Below are 16752 nucleotides of genomic sequence, written 5' to 3'. Positions count from 1 at the left end.
CTGCCAGGCTAGTGCCCTGCGGAATTTGATATTGCTTAGTTGAATTAACCCATGTGCCTAGATACTTAAAATCAGTGGCGGCTGGTAGTCTTTCAAACGGGAGGCTGGTCGGTTACGATATTTCCAGATTTTAAAAGAAAAAAAAACATCAATTTTGCCCATACTCTTGCCTCTGATCTGGCTGATTGTTGGCAGCGTCACAAACTGTGAAATAACAGGTTCTTTTGGCCCTTTAGCTTACTGTCCAATATACATGATGGTGGTGTTGGGGGGGGGTATATTTTCACATTTTATATTTTAAAATTGTGGCATGTTGTTTAAAAATTGATCATTATTGAAAGCAGCTCTTTGTCACGAACCTCAGCAGTAGAGCTGGGTGCCACACATTTCATTCAATGACACTTTCCCTATATTTTACTTATTTTGACTGAGAAATGTTTTATTGACAATTTTGATAACCCTTCACTTTTAATCCAGGTCTGTAGTGTGAAATGTTCTCGGCTGTGTTTTTGTTTAAAAATGTTTTCCAAATTGTAGCTGTGTTTAATTCATATCCAGAAAAATATATATTCCAATATAATATACTCAGCATAAACATTTTAAATAGATTCTATATTTTTGGTCCATCCATGACATATTACTAAAGTAGCCTATTTACTGTTGTTGATGTGGGTCACTTGCTGTTAGCCAATTCACTTTCTCGTACCAGGAGAGCTGAAAGGAACGAGTATTATTCCCGACCTTTTTCACCAAGTCAGTTTGAGGCATTGGTCTATCCTGCTCTTTAATTTTAATTTTTTCCTCGAAAGGAAGACTGGCAAATGGCTTTGCCAAAATTAAATCAGCAATGCTTGGCATCCGTGCGCAGCTTTCTTGCTAGCTGACTAGCCCCCTCAAGTTCAAGTTCAGTCACTCAAATAAACGAAATTTCTGGAACTAAGATAGCAAACTTGACAACACTATATTTACACTTTATTTACAATGAAAATATATACAAACTAAAAAAGCTGGTAGAAACCGTATGTAATGAATGAAATCGAAATGTAAGCTGATCTCTTACAATACAGCACTTGCGAATCCGCATGGGACTGAACTGATGTTGCCAGATACTGCTGACGTTATCCAGCCCAAAATATGTTCAAAACCCGCCAATATGCACTTAAAACCGCTCAATTGAGTGGGAAACCCCCAATCTGGCAACACTGTACCGCTGCCTGTCTATAGTTGAAACGAGCTGTCAATCAAAGAAAATATCCGGCCACTTTCACCAATCACCAGTCTCCTCGCGGAAACTGCCATGTCCCTCCCATGTGAGGCTCGGAGTCCGTGGGCGGGCGTTTTCGCAGTATTTGTCCAATAACCGTCTTGCATTTTGAGATTGAAAAGCGCAGAGCTCCCAAATGCCACTGAAGTCCACTGAGGCTGGGAGTCCGTGGGAGTCCGTAGGCGGGCATTTTCGCAGTATTTGTCCAATAATCGTCTTGCATTTTGAGATTGAAAAGCGCAGAGCTCCCAATGCCATTGAAGCCCACTGAGGCTGCGCTGCATCGCGCTGTCACGAGGGGGAGAAACTCACGCACACATTAAAGTTATAAGGGCATTTTTAGAGGAGGCTGAGCCTCCCTCGTTGTCTTAGAGCAATTGCCCGTGCTTAAAATCGTCTACTTCATCAAGCACCATCCCATCGCTTGTGGAGAGAGGTGCTGGAGATGTAACATTGCAAGACATGAACTTGGTCTTCTTGTCATTTAGAACAAGCCCAATGCGATTACACTCTTTCTCAATGCTAGCTAACAATGTCTGTGCCTGTTGGACATCATTAGATAGCAGCGTGATGTCATCAGCAAAGTCCAAGTCTGTGATTACCTTTATGGATTTCTATAAGAGCGTCTAGGCATTAACATAAACCCGAGACTGGATACTCTGCCACAAATAGCCTTCCAAAGTGCATAATCAAGCACTATCACAAAAAGAAAAGGGGCAAGAGTATCTCCCTGCAGCACGCCCACAGTGATTTCAAATTCCTCGATGTCACTGGTTTGGGGTCACAACCTTTGCTCAGGTACCTGTGTACATCGCTTTGCTCACCCTTAATAGCCTCAATGGAATGGCATAGGCCTTGAGGATCTTGATCATTTTTCCTTAATGGATAAACTCAAAGGCCTTCTTGAAGTCCAGAAATGTAAGCACGACAGATAGGTTGTTCTTTTGGGCCTCCTCTAGGATTCTCCACAGAGCCAAAATGTGGCTAACTGTCATCCTGTTTTCCCAGAATCCATTTTGGTTGTCCCGAAGATAATGTGATAATATTATCATATAATATTATCGGATAACATACAACCCCAATTCCAAAAAAGTTGGGACAAAGTACAAATTGTAAATAAAAACGGAATGCAATGATGTGGAAGTTTCAAAATTCCATATTTTATTCAGAATAGAACATAGATGACATATCAAATGTTTAAACTGAGAAAATGTATCATTTAAAGAGAAAAATTAGGTGATTTAAAATTTCATGACAACAACACATCTCAAAAAAGCTGAGACAAGGCCATGTTTACCACTGTGAGACATCCCCTTTTCTCTTTACAACAGTCTGTAAACGTCTGGGGACTGAGGAGACAAGTTGCTCAAGTTTAGGGATAGGAATGTTAACCCATTCTTGTCTAATGTAGGATTCTAGTTGCTCAACTGTCTTAGGTCTTTTTTGTCGTATCTTCCATTTTATGATGCACCAAATGTTTTCTATGGGTGAAAGATCTGGACTGCAGGCTGGCCAGTTCAGCACCCGGACCCTTCTTCTACGCAGCCATGATGCTGTAATTGATGAAGTATGTGGTTTGGCATTGTCATGTTGGAAAATGCAAGGTCTTCCCTGAAAGAGACGTCGTCTGGATGGGAGCATATGTTGCTCTAGAACCTGGATATACCTTTCAGCATTGATGGTGTCTTTCCAGATGTGTAAGCTGCCCATGCCACACGCACTAATGCAATCCCATACCATCAGAGATGCAGGCTTCTGAACTGAGTGCTGATAACAACTCAGGTCGTCCTTCTCCTCTTTAGTCCGAATGACACGGCGTCCCTGATTTCCATAAAGAACTTCAAATTTTGATTTGTCTGACCACAGAACAGTTTTCCACTTTGCCACAGTCCATTTTAAATGAGCCTTGGCCCAGAGAAGACGTCTGCGCTTCTTGATCATGTTTAGATACGGCTTCTTCTTTGAACTATAGAGTTTTAGCTGGCAACAGCGGATGGCACGCTGAATTGTGTTCACAGATAATGTTCTCTGGAAATATTCCTGAGCCCATTTTGTGATTTCCAATACAGAAGCATGCCTGTATGTGACGCAGTGCCGTCTAAGGGCCCGAAGATCACGGGCACCCAGTATGGTTTTCCGGCCTTGACCCTTATGCACAGAGATTCTTCCAGATTCTCTGATTCTTTTGATGATATTATGCACTGTAGATGATGATATGTTCAAACTCTTTGCAATTTTACACTGTCGAACTCTTTTTCTGATATTGCTGCACTATTTGTCGGCGCAGAATTAGGGGGATTGGCGATCCTCTTCCCATCTTTACTTCTGAGAGCCGCAGCCACTCCAAGATGCTCTTTTTATACCCGGTCATGTTAATGACCTATTGCCAATTGACCTAATGAGTTGCAATTTGGTCCTCCAGCTGTTCCTTTTTTGTACCTTTAACTTTTCCAGCCTCTTATTGCCCCTGTCCCAACTTTTTTGAGATGTGTTGCTGTCATGAAATTTCAAATGAGCCAATATTTGGCATGAAATTTCAAAATGTCTCACTTTCAACATTTGATATGTTGTCTATGTTCTATTGTGAATACAATATCAGTTTTTGAGATTTGTAAATTATTGCATTCCATTTTTATTTACAATTTGTACTTTGTCCCAACTTTTTTGGAATCGGGGTTGTATGTAGCACCCTGCCCTATGAACTGAGGAATCATCTTAACTATTAGGGCGGGCTCTGGGTTCTTAATTTTGTTTGTGTGTGGTGCCGTATTAACCTTAATAAAATGCAACTAATGAGAAGACTCTCTTTTTTCTTCTTTTCAGAAATAAGGTAAGTGCATAAGTTATTTGGTGCCTCCACTTAGTAGAACTTAAAATTAAATATAATGTAAAATCCTACTAAGAATAAACAGAAATTTCTCCAAGTTTAACTTGTCTTTTTTATATGAATAAAGTAATAAACACAAAGCAAATTATTTCGCATAAGGTACATGTTGACAATATTTTTCTTACAGGAAAATACTCTCCATATCAGTACCACTTATTATTCCCTGAATGCAATACTCTTTTCACAGTTAACATAAACCCTTGTGTGCACACAACCCAAAAAACAAACGGTTCAGGCCTGAATCGTGGCTTGTGAGCGGTGAGGTCTTAAACCAGGTGACCGCTTCACTTAAACAAGCGAAATAAAATGCAATGAGTCGATCCGGTGTATTTGTAACTGTTTGTACTCACAGTCTGTCCTCAGTCAGTTTGTATGCTGCTTGTCAGGAATGGGGATGAATGTTGTGAATGAATGAGGAGGGAGAGAGGAAAGAAAAACCCAGGGACTGCTGACTGGTCATGCCCGCTGCCACGAGCCGCCGCTCGCCGTCGAGGGTAAACAAAAAAAAGGTCCAAGATGTGTGTCCTGGTCTGGATTCCCTGGCGAGCGTATACACACGGCTCTAAATCATTCATATTCATAGTCTCTGTGCAATTCTGCGAGCTCCTTCTGAGTTCACATAGCATACTTCAGTACACACATTAAACACATAGAGTAACGTTAGGCTACTACATTCAAATGTGTGTAAAATCACTACTAGCATGTTAGCATGAGCTAGACGCTCATCACATTTAGCATTCATCATCACAAACAGTAGTAAAACAGTCCGTATTTACCACAAACATACATAAACAACATTTACCTTCAGTACACCTTAGTATGCCCTGTTCTGCTGGTAAACTCTGCATTTAACACTGGAAATGAAGGCAATACTCGGCACGATAGCACACGCTACATCGCATGCGTCTTTCCCGCTCGTTTGTATCCCGTCTCTCTCTGTGGTTGTTCCCTGTAAGTCCCAGATGTCCCCACCCCCTTAGCCTGTTTGATTGGATGAGAGGTTTTCATAACTAATGGAAACCGAGCAAACTGACAGATAGAATAAGGATATGTTACAAAATGAGTACATCAGATGACTATACACTGTAATAAACAACATTGCTTATTAACATATAATTCTCACATGTAATATCATCAACCATAGTTATTTTTAACCTTTTGTATGAAACATGAACTGACATGGATTTTATGTAATTATCTCAATCACAAAGAAATGCATTTTAATGAAATTAACTTATAAACAGAACTTATTTATTACTTATTTATCTTTGTAGATGTTTTTTTTTTTTTTTTTAATCTAGACAGGGCTACACCTATTATCAGATAACATGATATGTCTAATTTAAAATGTACAGAAACAAAACAAAACAGATTTCTAGCTACAAAGCTCTTATTTATAAATGAGAGAGAGGAATAAGAGAGGCTGGTGAGGAACTGGATGTTTATAGCTGCAATAATGTAAAGAACAGGATCTAACTTGTTTAACAGATGACAGTTAATGTAACTCTAAACTGATTACATTTACAATGTGACATTTCATTAATATTCAACAATTATTTGCTGAAGAAGAAGTGAATATTGGTGAATAATAACTAAGATGAAGTCGAGGTTATTATTAACTACTTATTAATTGGGTGTGAGGTCTTTATGGGAAAATATCCATAGAAAAAGGCCTCAGTCTGACATTTTCCCGTAAAGATTGAGCAATCAAGGTTAATAAGGAGTTTATTATGTGGCTTTTTTATTTCTAAGATTAAAACAGACAGTCATTATAATGAGGCATGACACTGCTTTCAAGTAAAGTAGTTGAGTCACGCATGCAGAATAAACGGTGAGCGGTTTCAAAACTGAATTTCTGTTAGCAGTTAGTAGTTTCTGAATGCTCTTCATTGCATATTTCTTGAATAACTCACTGACTGTTTTTTGCCTTTTGTGTTTTTTTTATTTCCAATTAATCTTTTGTTGTCATTTTTTTTTTTTTTTTTTTTTTGCAACATTAAAAGCCGGTGCCTTGGAAAGAAAGTCAGTAATCACCCACAGGCATTAAGGGAAAATACTGCCTAACAAGGAACCAATCAGAGTGCACAATTTTACCGGAAGTAGCTCGTACCATATGAGCCCGAGATGGATTATTGTTTTAGTATAAATACACAGGTGATTATTTTTAAAAATAATAAATATCATATTGGGGTGGTATGGTGGTGGTTAGCACTATCGCCTCACAGCAAGAAGGTCCTGAGTTCGAGCCCAGTGGCCGGCGAGGGCCTTTCTGTGTGGAGTTTGCATGTTCTCCCCATGTCCGCGTGGGTTTCCTCCGGGTGCTCTGGTTTCCCCCACAGTCCAAAGACATGCAGGTTAGGTTAACTGGTGGCTCTAAATTGACCGTAGGTGTGAATGGTCGTCTGTGTCTATGTGTCAGCTCTGTGATGACCTGGCGACTTATCCAGGGTGTACCCCGCCTTTCGCCTGTAGTCAGCTGGGATAGGCTCCAGCTTGCCTATAGAAAATAACAGCATACATCTCATCTCATTATCTCTAGCCGCTTTATCCTGTTCTACAGGGTCGCAGGCAAGCTGGAGCCTATCCCAGCTGACTACGGGCAAAAGGCGGGGTACACCCTGGACAAGTCGCCAGGTCATCATAGGGCTGACACATAGACACAGACAACCATTCACACCTACGGTCAATTTAGAGTCACCAGTTAACCTAACCTGCATGTCTTTGGACTGTGGGGGAAACCGGAGCAAACCCACGCGGACAACATGCAAACTCCACACAGAAAGGCCCTCACCGGCCACGGGGCTCAAACCTGGACCTTCTTGCTGTGAGGCGACAGCGCTAACCACTACACCACCGTGCCACCTAACAGCATGCAAATACATTTAAAAGGCCACTCCAGCCATTCTTCTGTAGTAAGAAAATTCATTTTAGCATTATTTATTTCCTCTGTGCCTTGCTGTAATAGAAAAAAATAAAGGTGTTTGACTAATATAGGCCCTGTCCACACGGCAACGGATTCAGGTGAATCTGATAAAATTGTTTATTGTTTCGGCCTGGCGTCCACACGGCACCGGCGTTTTGGGTGCCCCAAAACAAACTCTTTTGAGAACGGGTTCCAGAGTGGAAAGATCTGGCAACGGTGCCGTTGCGAAATCGTCTGGATGAGTAGAACAGATTTGTTTATGATGACGTCACAACCACATGACTGTCAGTGCTTCACGCCGGGTAGAAGTGTAACGAACTCGATGCGAGTTGTCAACAAATCCTATAGCTTGGTTCATGAAATGCGCTTACAAAATATTTTCACTGTGAATATTTATTGTGTAATGGTGCAAAGTGAGAGAGAGAGAGAGAGAGAGACTCTGCCCTTAGGGCAGAGTCAATCCCACCAGCAAAAATAGGGGAAAAAAGGAGCGATCTCACCTCTTCAGATGTTGGTTTAAGTCCTACAATACATTCCTCAAAAAGGGCATAGAAGAACAAATTAATCCATCAACGTGTAGCATTCAATTTATTCCAGACCATTAAAGATGCTGCCTTCCGCGTAGAATCATATGTCATCCTCGCCGCCATATTGGATGGGGCAAAGCGGAGAATAAAGATGCCTCATTCATGTGCTGCATTTAACTGTACCAACAGGTTTACCATCCAGACGAGACCACATGGGATTACCTTTCACAGGTGAGACTGGAAAAATACTTTTCATTGTATTTGGTCATTATAACGTAACTTTACGAACAGATTTTCCTGACTTTGTGGCTAATATGAAGTCTCGCGCATAATAGTTTATGCGCATGCGTCCTTACTTCTTCTATTGTCCTGGTGTCTCCGATGTGACCGTCTTACAGCGCACCTAGAGGTGTGGCATGTGTATTGCATCATTTTCAGCAAGCGTTGCGTTTCCATATGTACCTGATATTTTACTGATCCATTGCCCATGTGGACGCGATATTTTTTTAATAACATCTCGTTGCCGTTGTCGTGTGGATGTAGCCATAGCAAATGTGACTATTGTAAAAAGTTTAACTGTTCTTGATGCAGCCCTATTCATAACAAGCAGTTACACCATTCTTTCATGGAAATTGGCCTTTCATGGAAATTTTAAGTGTGCCAGTAAGAGAAGCTGAACGGTGCTTCATTGCAGCCTGCCAGTGAAATTCAGTGGATAAATTTCAGTTCAGCAAAGTGTACGCTTATAAGCTTTAATATAGAAGTGCCCTTCAACCCCAGGGGCATTTTAAAGCAGAGGGTATCTTTCAGCTTCTCTCGTTTTCAGCTAGGAGAGAGAACAAATATGCTTCTGCCCTGGTGAGCCAAGTTTCCAGGTCAGGTGTGCTCACTCAACGTGAGGCGAATTTGAGATGAGTCGACATGGTTGGGAGTTTTACTCTCTGCTGCTCAGTCAGTATCAGTGTGAAAAGAGATAACACTCAAGAGAACAAGCTTTCGAAGTCACACTCTCCCTTCTGGAAGTTGTATCAATGAAAATCCGTTGACTCTCCTTCAGATTTTGGATAAATCACTTTTTCTCTTACACTGCAATAATGGTTTTGACCATTAATAACCACCACATGATCTGAAACTTCAAAGAAGTTTTAATTTTGAAGCTCGTCCATGGAATCATTATCTAATCAGCCAATCATCTGACAGCAGCATAATGCATAAGATCATTCATTCATGATATACAGGTCAAAAAAAATCATTCAGTTAATGTTCACATCAAACATCAGAATAGGAGAAAAATTCTCGGTGATCAGAGTATCTTTGACCGTAGCATGATTGCTGGGATAAGAACATCTGGACATTGTCATCTCCCTAGGGGACATCTTGAGGTCACCTTCACCCAGTCTGAAGAACCTTGGGGTTGTGGTCGATGACAAACTCTCCTCCTTAGCGAACATCGCTGCAGTGACCCGAACATGTAGCTTCATCCTTTACAACATCCGAAGGATCCGCCCTTTTCTTACCACCTACTCTACTCAGCTCCTGGTCCAAGCACTGATCCTCTCCCACTTGGACTACTGCAACTCTCTCCTTGCTGGCCTTCCAGCTTCTGCCGTCAGACCCCTGCAGCTTATCCAGTCCCCTGCAGCCCACCTGATCTACAACCTTTCTTGTCCTTTCCATGTCACCCCTCTGCTTGCCGAGCTGCACTGGCTACCAATTGCAACACGCATCAAATTTAATACATTGGTGCTAGCTTACCAGGCTGTCAAGGGGTTAGGACCAGCATACCTCCAGAGTCGGAGCCACCCTTGCACACCAGCCAGATTCTGACACTCTGTTACTACTGATTGCCTGGCCCCTCCTCCTCTCTGTTCCTGCCCAGCTTACTCAAGACTGCTGTATGTCTTGGCTCCCCGTTGGTGGAATGAACTTCCCACTGAGGTCAGAACTGCCGACTCTCTGACCACCTTCAAGCGCAGACTGAAGACTCACCTCTTCAGGCTGCACCTCTCCCCTTCTTCCCTGCCCCCTGTGTAACTTTGTTTCGGTCTTGACCAACCCAGGCTGTGTATGGTCTAGCCTGGGGTTCGCAGTTGAGTGCTCTACTTTAGTTGTACTTTATATTGTTGGTTTGTTTCCTTGGCTGTTTGAGTATTGGTACTTCAACAGAATATTACACTAGGTATTGCTGTCACTTGTTCAGTTGGCATTAGAACTTTCTTGTCTAGAAGTTCAGCACTTTATGTACCTGACTTTTGCACTCATTGTACGTCGCTCCAGATAAGAGCATCTGCTAAATGCCATATAATGTAATGTAATGTAATAAGAAGAAATTCCTGGAATTGTCTCACAGAATGATATGAAAAACAAAAATGAAATCTACTAATCAGCAGTTCAGCAGGCAGATAAAACTCCTTGTTGTCAAATGAAAGAAGGCTGGCAAGAAGGCAACAGTAACTCAGATAACCACTCTTTACAATCGCAATAAACAGAAAAGCATTTCACAACATGTCAAATCTTGAGGTAGATGATCTCAAATAGCTGAAATCTACATCACGTTCCACTGCTGTCAGAAATCCGATGCTACATTAGGTGCTTGCGGACCAAAGGAACTTTTTCATAGTTCTTAGAACTCTTGGAGGAAGTTCCTCCTTTGTGGTGTGTCCACAGCACAGAAACTGAGGATGATTATAGTTCTTAGAATGCCATTTTGACGGACTTTTGTAGCTTCTACATCAGTGCTTATACTCTCCCAGCACAAGAAGAACCATGGGTAATGTAAGTGTATGGTGATTGGGGGCAGTGGTGGCTCAACAGTTGAGGCTCTGGATTACTGATCTGAAGGTCATGGGTTCAAGCCCCAGCACTGAGAGGCTGTCACTGTTGGGCCCTTGAGCAAGGCCCTTAAAACTCTCTCCTCCAGGAGGACTGTGTTATGTGCCCCTTTTTTGAGCAAGTTACCTAACCCCCAGGCTGCTCTGGGTATATTGTACATTGCTCTGAATAAGCACATCTGCTAAATGGCTGTAATGATTGGTCCAGACATACACATTCCTGGCATTTAGCAGACACTCTTATCCAGAGCAATGTACAACATACCCAGAGCAGTCTGGGGGTTAGGTGCCTTGCTCAAGGGCATGTCAGCCATTCCTGCTGGTTCAGGGAATCAAACCAACAACCTTTTGGTCCCAAAGCTACTTCTCTAACTATTAGACCATGGCTTCCCTATTGATCAGTACACTGATCAGTTGAACAAGAGCCAATGTAGCATTGGCAACTACCATTTTTAAAAACTTGTTGAAAACATTAACCATGCAAACAACATCTTTTAATGTTACTGTAAAAAAATGGGGGGAAAAACACAGACATATGGACTGACAGTGAAGTCCAGGCTTTTATATGCAACAGAGGAAATACAGCACAATTTTAATGTGTATAAGCAAAATAGAAAACTCTCCACTGGCACTTCCTGCTAACGTTATGCTAGCTTGTATCACTTCAGCATTCCTACTTGTGGTATGAATCTAAACAGAAGATTGCCCCTTGAAAGTATATTGTTCTCTGGGGAGATCCCCATGGGGCTAGTTCCTCTCAATAAGTCCCTAAAACTGTTGTGCTTGAATCTTTTTGTCATCCATGATATATACATGCCATGACTGCCAGGACAGAGCACCAGTTCTGCATTATCTTCCATATCACACTTTATACCTTATTTTAATTAGGACTCATTTTGAATTTGTATGGCCCAAATTCCCAGCATCTAAATGCCATTACATGGTGAAATGGAAGTCATTAAAAGCCTGTCTCTACCTGCTGTAACACTGGCTAATGCACGTTTCATCAGTTTCATCTGTGCCCACTCCATCACCCAACACTGCCTCGTGTGCCTCATTTCTGAGGCTGTCACTCGAGTGACAGTAGGAGAAGCGAAACACCTGAGAAAATTGGATCCATTTCAGTGGAGAATAAGATGGGGGTGGGGGTTAAGAGGGCTGAAGGGGGGCAGAGGGGATGCTTATGGAGAATAAATTCCCCAGAACTATCTGTGAGATGTTCTTCTCCAGCACCTTCCTGCGCAATACCCTAACCAAGCGCCACGTCACTAACATCCTGATCAAAGTACTGGATGTTGGTTATTTTGAGCTCTGAGGGTACGGGCACAGTGTCACTGTCAATAAGTGAGTGCAGTAAAATGAGAGAATAAAAGCCTGGAGGAAGGCTGGGTCATGTGACTTCTGTTTTATTCATAATAATACATTCCATTTCTATAGTGCTTTTCTATCACAAAAGGAAAAAAGACTAGCAGGAAGAAGAAAGAGAAAATTGTTGGGAGAAAATGGACAGTATGTTTTAATTATTATTAAATAGTATTACTTCATCTATTCATAAAACAGACATTTTAAAACTGGGACAATATATGCAACCATATGCTAAAGATTAAAAACGGTTAAATCTAAAACCCTTTGGTTTGTTGTTCTGTGAAAACCTTTAAAGGCGTCGTGCGGTAATTTCAGCAATCAGGCTATATAATGTGTCAAAATGTCGGGTTTGGTGGGTTATTCAAGCCCCTCGGTTTCCCGCGATCTCAGTGTCACGATGCGCCCGCTACAAGCATTTAAAGTTGACGCGCACAGCCAAATTTAGGCAGCCAGCTGTTAACTAGGTCAACTTATGTGTGACGTCATACCAGTAACCTCCCTTGGTTGATGCTGGCCTGTCCCCATGTTTTCTCTATAGCGTGCGTTTACCAGAGTTGTTTACATTGCGGATTTTGTGGATTTATTCAGTTTGTGGATAGTTTTGAACACTCAAAACACTATGAAATGATGTATTAATATTCTGATACAAAATGCCTAATTGGTGTATTGTGTTTGGCTGTAACAACGAACACAACACTATTTGTGACTGTTATCAATGGATCTGATTTCAAGGTCATGGCTAGGTATTGATAGAAAAAATTATTTTTTTAAAAACACATTGTGGCAGCGGGGGCGTGGTCAAGCGCCGGTCTGTGACAGGAGGGCGGAGCCAGGGAAGGTGAGTGGCAGAATCATTACACCTGACGGTAATTAACCTGTGTTTTGTGTGTTTTCCCAGTCACCGCGCCCTATTTAAGGAGGCAGAGCAGAGAAGAGCTCATCCCGGGACAAGAACACAGTGTGTGTGTTTCGCTATCAGATTAAAACTGGCGGTTATACTGAAAAGTCTGGCAATAAAAAGCCTATATTTGCATCTGAAGCGTTGTCCTGCCGTCCTCTGTGCTCCACCCACACTTCAGAGAGCTCTACAGTGGTGCCAAAACCCGGGACAAGGTGGAGCACCAACCTCGCAGCCCCATGGAATCCTCCCCGTTCGCGGACTTGGTCCACGCCCTCGCCACGGCTCAGCAAAGCCAGCACCAGGCGCTCGTCACGCTCCGAAAGGAGCAAGAGCGGCGCTTCGAAGCCCTGGTGCTGGCCCAGCAGGAAGATCGCGAGGCGCTCCGGCATCTCCTCGCGTCGGCGGGGTCCACCAGCGCCCCGGCCTCGGGCCCGTCTCCCCTCACCGTGACCAAGATGGGCCCGCAGGACGACCCCGAGGCGTTTCTCACATTGTTCAAGCAGGTCGCTGAAGCCTCGGGGTGGCCGATGGAGCAGCGCGCGGCGCGCCTCCTCCCCCTCCTGACGGGAGAGGCGCAGCTGGCCGCGCTATAACTCCCCGCCGGCTGGCCTACGCGGACCTTCGCCGGGCCGTCCTCCAGCGCGTGGGGCGCACGCCAGAACAACAGCGCCAGCGCTTCCGCGCGCTGGAGGACGGCCCGGCGAAGGTCCGCGTAGGCCAGCCGGCGGGGAGTTATAGCGCGGCCAGCTGCACCTCTCCCGTCAGGAGGGGGAGGAGGCGCGCCGCGCGCTGCTCCATCGGCCACCCCGAGGCTTCGGCGACCTGCTTGAACAATGTGAGAAACGCCTCGGGGTCGTCCTGCGGGCCCATCTTGGTCACGGTGAGGGGAGACGGGCCCGAGGCCGGGGCGCTGGTGGACCCCGCCGACGCGAGGAGATGCCGGAGCGCCTCGCGATCTTCCTGCTGGGCCAGCACCAGGGCTTCGAAGCGCCGCTCTTGCTCCTTTCGGAGCGTGACGAGCGCCTGGTGCTGGCTTTGCTGAGCCGTGGCGAGGGCGTGGACCAAGTCCGCGAACGGGGAGGATTCCATGGGGCTGCGAGGTTGGTGCTCCACCTTGTCCCGGGTTTTGGCACCACTGTAGAGCTCTCTGAAGTGTGGGTGGAGCACAGAGGACGGCAGGACAACGCTTCAGATGCAAATATAGGCTTTTTATTGCCAGACTTTTCAGTATAACCGCCAGTTTTAATCTGATAGCGGAACACACACACACACTGTGTTCTTGTCCCGGGATGAGCTCTTCTCTGCTCTCCCTCTGCCTCCTTAAATAGGGCGCGGTTACTGGGAAAACACACAAAACACAGGTTAATTACCGTCAGGTGTAATGATTCTGCCACTCACCTTCCCTGGCTCCGCCCTCCTGTCACAGACCGGCGCTTGACCACGCCCCCGCTGCCACACACATGTTTTAAATGTTTCTATGTATCAATCATTAATTGTACAAAATGATTTTCATACATTTATGTATTTGTCATATCTTTCTTTGTCACAGGAAGTGTTGTCTTGATAACACATGTGGCACATAATTTTAGCAAATGGATGACAGAAGATTACTTGAAAGATTTATGCCACAGAGCTGCCTTTAACTAATAATTATCACTTATTACTGACGATTGTACGTTTACTAAACAATACAATACAAAGCTCAATACTCCCAGCCTTTAACATACTGAATATCAAGTTAAAATCAACCGCAATAAAAGGAAAATGATGAAAACTGGAATATCAAGGGGTCTACTGTATCAGAAGGCCCACTGCATTTCGTGAGATCGCAAGCTGTCAAGTTGCTAGAATTCAATCTTTCTAGCTATACTTTCACCCCCTACAGCTATCAGTATTACACATAATCATAGATTAATCACACAGCATTCTAATTCAAGTGAAAATGGTCTTTAAAAATACACATAACTAGTGATTTAGTCAGAGAAACCAACAAGTCTTCAAGTCGCCGGTCTTCATTCTCGTCTTCGTTTCTGTCGTCGTCAGAACTGTCCTCATTTTCTTCTGAAGATGAGCGCTCAGGTTCAAATCTGTAAGGCTGGATACCACCAGGACATTCAGCTGTCAAAATCTCTACTTGTGGGCCATTTTCTTCTGTATCGGTAAAATCAAAGCTAATTTCCTCAGCATCGCTCCTATTTTCTGGTGTGTCCGCCATTGCAACTGCACCGAGTGGTTACTGGTATGACGTCACGCAGCTGTTCCATTGACCGAGAGGGGGCGCTGCGAACGCGGAAAATTTCAAGTGATGGGCATGATCAAATAAGGACCGATTACAACCGCGGGAAGCTTTTGAAAAATCGACGGTCAATTTATTTCGAATCTCGAAAGCATTCTGGTGCAGAATAATGCGACTTTTATCGCCACTGCATGATGCCTTTAAAGTAGTCTTTCTTAAACCCCTTTTATAAAAGCTTCTAAGGAAAACAACACATGAGAAGTGCTCAAGGCATGAGTAGTAGCTAAAATGCCTGTAGCACTGCTACACGTCTTCCTCACAGGGACAACTGTAGAAATAGAACAGGAAACACACTGAGTTTCAACTGTAGTGTGTGAACCCAAACACCACCAATACTTTAAGTTTTAGTAAACATAAAGAAAGGTGTGAGGATAAACCTCACAAGTGATGTTAAAATCCCACAACACATGTAGCTGTGCATTTTCTTTGGGTTGATTATCAAATGGTGTTCTCCACTACACACATAGGGAAGTAGGTAGGGTGTACGGCACCATCGTGTTGTACCTTAATCTATATTGTACCCACCATTGTTCCCAGAGACCAATCAGTGATCACCATTGTTCCCAAATCCCAACCAATGAACATTAGTTCCAGTGACCAATCACCATTGTTTTCAATGCCCAATATGCCCAATAAGTGACCACTATTGTTTCTAATGCCCAATCACTGAACACCATTGTTTCAAATGACCAATCACCATTGTTCCCAGTGCCCAATCACTGAGCACCATTGTTTCGAATGGCCAATCACCATTATTCCTGAATCCCAATAGCCAATCACCATTGTTCCAGTGTCCAATCACTGAACGCCATTATTTCAAATGACCAATCACCATTGTTCCCAGTGTCCAATCACTGAACGCCATTATTTCAAATGACCAATCACCATTGTTCCCAATGCCCAATCACTGAACACCATTGGTTCCAATGACCAATTACCATTGTTCCCAATACCCAATCACTGAACACCATTGGTTCCAATGACCAATTACCATTGTTCCCAATGCCCGATTATTGAACACCACTGGTTCCAATGACCAATTACCACTGTTCCCAATGCCTGATCACTGAACAGCATTGTTTCAAATGACCAATCACCATTGTTCCCAGTGCTCGATCACTGAACACCATTGTTTCAAATCACCAATCACCATTGTTCCCAGTGCCCAATCAGTGACCATCACCACTGTTTCCAATGATCAATCACCATTATTCCTGAATCCCAATAACTGATCACCATTGTTCCTAATGATCCCTATTGTTTGTGCCCCTGCATGCTTCTTTGTTCTTTGTTTTAAACTCTCTTCTTGGTGATATTTACAGAAAGAAAAGCCAGTGATTCCAGCCACAACTGTTTTCTTCATATCTATTCCCAGACCTTCATTACCACTGTTTGGCTCTCTGCATTCTTGATAGAAATGTTATGATTTTTGTAAAAATATAAACAGGTCCTTTGGAGTTCCATGACCCAAGACAACTTCATTTTATAAGAATAATTTTATAAAAGTATATTCTACAATCGGGTGGCACGGTGGTGTAGTGGTTAGCGCTGTCGCCTCACAGCAAGATGGTCCGGGTTCGAGCCCCATGGCCGGCGAGGGCCTTTCTGTGCGGAGTTTGCATGTTCTCTCCGTGTCCGCGTGGGTTTCCTCCGGGTGCTCCGGTTTCCCCCACAGTCCAAAGACATGCAGGTTAGGTTAACTGGTGACTCTAAATTGACCGTAGGTGTGAATGGTCGTCTGTGTCTATGTGTCAGCTC

This window comes from Neoarius graeffei, chromosome 7 (genome assembly GCF_027579695.1).
Source record: "Neoarius graeffei isolate fNeoGra1 chromosome 7, fNeoGra1.pri, whole genome shotgun sequence".
Taxonomy (NCBI): Eukaryota; Metazoa; Chordata; class Actinopteri; order Siluriformes; family Ariidae; genus Neoarius; species Neoarius graeffei.
Note: the sequence above shows the minus strand (reverse complement) of the source record.